Source organism: Solanum pennellii, chromosome 6 (genome assembly GCF_001406875.1).
Source record: "Solanum pennellii chromosome 6, SPENNV200".
NCBI classification, from domain to species: domain Eukaryota; kingdom Viridiplantae; phylum Streptophyta; class Magnoliopsida; order Solanales; family Solanaceae; genus Solanum; species Solanum pennellii.
In genome coordinates this window covers 21,494,971-21,498,730 of record NC_028642.1, presented here as the reverse complement: position 1 = coordinate 21,498,730, position 3,760 = coordinate 21,494,971, and positions in this window count along the sequence as shown.

Below are 3,760 nucleotides of genomic sequence, written 5' to 3'. Positions count from 1 at the left end.
GAGTATGGTATTGAGGCTTGAGTCCTCATGTGTGAACTTGGCGGTGCTTATTAATGATTAAAGAACTTGTTATCGCTACACGTTGAGTATTGTAGTTGATTTATGATATTATCTAATATATACTGTTTTCTATTTTGAGTTGGCCGATGATATCTACTCAGTACCCGTGTTTTGTACTGACCCCTACTTGCAATTGTTTTCCTTGTTATTTGTGGAATGCAGCAAACGTACCATCGTCTTCAACTCAACCACAACTCTAGCAAGTCTTCATTACACCGGATTTCAGGGTGAGCTAATGCTTCTAGCTTGGACTGGATCTTCTTCCTCATGTCTTGATGCCTTGAAGTTTCCGGCATGGACTAGCTTTTGTTATTTTAGTTCTTAGAATACTCTTAGTTTAGTAATTTGATCATAGATGTTCTTGTGGTGATGACTTCCAGATTTTGGGGAATAATAGATGTTGAATTTTTAGATGTTATTGAATTGTCTTTTTATTAATGAGTTTAAGTCTTCCGCATCGTATTTTGTTCATTATGGTTAAAATGTTAAGGTTTAGATTGGTTGGTTCACTCACATAGGAGGGTAAGTGTGGGTGCCAGTCGCGGCTCGGTTTTGGGTCGGGACATGTTTTTAGATCCGGTTCGACGCACATCAATCTGTGTGAAACCTTGTATAATGATAGGCATTCTTTACACATTATGCATTTCTTATTTTATCCTTTTTTAGGGTTGTTACATCTCCCACGCTCATATCTCTCTCACGTATCTATCACTCTCACTGACGATTCTCTCTGTCAAATAACTTCAAAAAATGTAGGTAAACCAATGTTCTTCACACTTGAAGAACTCACCACGAAAATATAAGAAAACAAAAAAAATCAATCACGTAGGAAAAGAGAAGTTTGTCCGTCGAGTTGGCGTTGACTCTGAGGGGTTTTGGACATGATCTTAGGCGATGTTTTTGCGCAGCAAGTGGAGGGCTTAAAATAATAAAGGTATGGGTTCTCTTATCTCTTGGTCCCTTTCCCAAGAGACCCCTATGGTTCAGACGAATCTATTCCAAAAACTAGGGTTGTTCCCCCTTGCATGTCCCTGCCACTAGTTACCATTGAACCACAGGTTGGTTATTTTTGCTGGTCGAAAAAAGGGATGAAACGTGTTTTCGTGATGATTATGTGTTTATATTTATGTTCGGAATTATGTGACTTACGTTGATGTTTTCCAAAATTATGTGTATGTGTGTGTGGAATGTGAACCGTATCTATGTGCCTCTGGTTAAGGCCTTAAAAATGTGATGTTAATTTATGATGTTCATATGAGTTGAAATGTGGCTGATTTAAGTGATAATCTCTTCGCTAAATGAATCCATGAAAAATGCACCAGAGAACGTAATAAATGATCTACGAATTACCCAATGAAATTACATTTAAATGTTGAAGAAAGTAGGCTGCAAATGTGATTAAAATTTCAAGCATGTTGATGGTTTAAATTCGGCTAATGTTGAAGTTAAAGGGAGTTTGAAAATAATTTATGATATATGTAAGGTCAGTTGGGATTGAACCCAAGACACCAATATAAGAAAGCTATGAATGAAAGAAAAAGAAATGTGAGGTGTGGGAATCGAACCCACGACATCCTAGGCAGATTCAAGGGGAAAATTAAAAGAAATTAAAGAGGGGCTATGGGGGTTAGAACCCACAACCGCTAGGCCAAAAGAGATAAATTGAAAGTAATGAAAATAAAAAGTAGATGAGGTTGTGGTGGTTCGATCCCACTTCCTCTTACTTCAATTATGTCGAATATGAATAGAGAAATTAAGGGAAAAATAAAATGAAGACATTGGGGCTAGTACATTGGTCCCCAATCCGTATGTATCAAATAAAGAAAATGAAAAAATCTAAGTGTTGTCCAAGGGATTTTAAACCGTGTTCCCTTGCCCAAATTCCGTATTGATACATAAGTCATACGTGAATTAAATATTCAAAAATATTGCTGCCTAGTTAGATCGAAATCAATATCTTGGCATACATACAAGATGCATAAGTATCGTACCACATAATCTTAGGAAGAAATGAATCACTTAAACGAACTATGAACAGATCTTCATGACTTGAGTGTATAGACCCATAAGTCTAGCATACATCAAAAAATAAGTGAACCTAAGATGTATGCAATGAAATTATGAAATGAAATATGAGATGATGAAACCCTAGAAGGGTTATGTAAGACTGTGAAACAAACTAAATGGACAAGTGCATTGGCATATGATGAAATGAACATTCAAGTAAAATGGGGTGAGTAATTATGAGAGAAAATGTGCTGATGTTAATGAATGTTGTTACAAGATGATATGAGGCTAATGAAAAAGATGAGAGCAATGTCAAATGACCCTAAGTATATGTCATCAAAACGTAGTCACCTATGAGAATATAAGGTTAATGAAGAGACCATTCTCTATGAACACTCTAATTAAAGTATTGAGATCAACACACTTAATACTAATGATATGATTATAAATCATCTATTGAGCTATGATGTCCTCATACTAGAAGTCATCTTCCATGACATATGAGTTGAATGTAATGGAACTTTATACTTAGCACCGATAGACTAGCTATGAGCGGTGATGCATTCATTCTGTAAGGGCGGAGGTTCACGTAATTCTCTATTATCAGATTGTTCGTCATGACGGGTATCGATCTCTTTATATCGTCTAGTCTTCAAACCTATGCTGCCAATATAGGGATCTGACGGGGTTTAATCCCCATCTACGCTAGCATGTTTTGGGTAACTTTTGCCGGTGATTCGACCTCTTTTCGGTGTGGGGGACACACTGGATTTCATAATTCTCACATGATCTATGTAGGTTAAATTTAAAGTTCCCCATGAATGAATGAGGACCGCCTCAAATGAATGTAAATGCAATTGTAAACATCAATATGAACGTTAATATAAACATTAATGTTAACATCAACATGAAAGTGAAATTAACATAAACGTCAAATTGAACGTCAACATCAACGTAAATGTCAATATGAACGTCAATGTCAATATGAACTTCAATTTAAATGTCATGGTGAATGTCAACGTAAATGTCAGCGTAAATGTCAACATTACCATGAACGTGAACGTCAATGTGAATGTGAACGTCAACTTGAACGTCAATGTCAATGTTAATGTCAACGTAAACGTCAACTTGTACATCAATGTAAACAATAGCATGAACGTCAATGTCAATGTCAACATTAACGTGAATGTCAAAATCAAAATAAACATCAATGTGAAGGTGAATATTAACATCAATGTCACCGTGAATGTTAATGTAAACATGAATGTGAATGTAAACATCAACGTCAACGTACACATCAACATTCACTTAAATGTCAACATAAAAGTAAGCGTCAACATTAACATCAACATCATTATCAACGTAAGCATCAAGTGAATGTCAACATCAACATGAACGTGAACGTAAACGTCAATGTCAACATCAATGTGACAATTAATGTAAATATCAATGTTAACTACAACATAAACTTGAACATCAATGTGTATGTCAACGTCTACATTAATGTGAATATCAATGTAAGTCAATGTGAACGTCAATGTGAACGTCAATATGAACATGAACATCAACCTAAACGTCAGCTTGAACATCAACGTCTACGTAAGCATCAGCATGAACATCAACGTCAACATAATTACAAACTATAATATGTACGTCAACATGAATGTTAACGTAGACATCAATGTACACATCA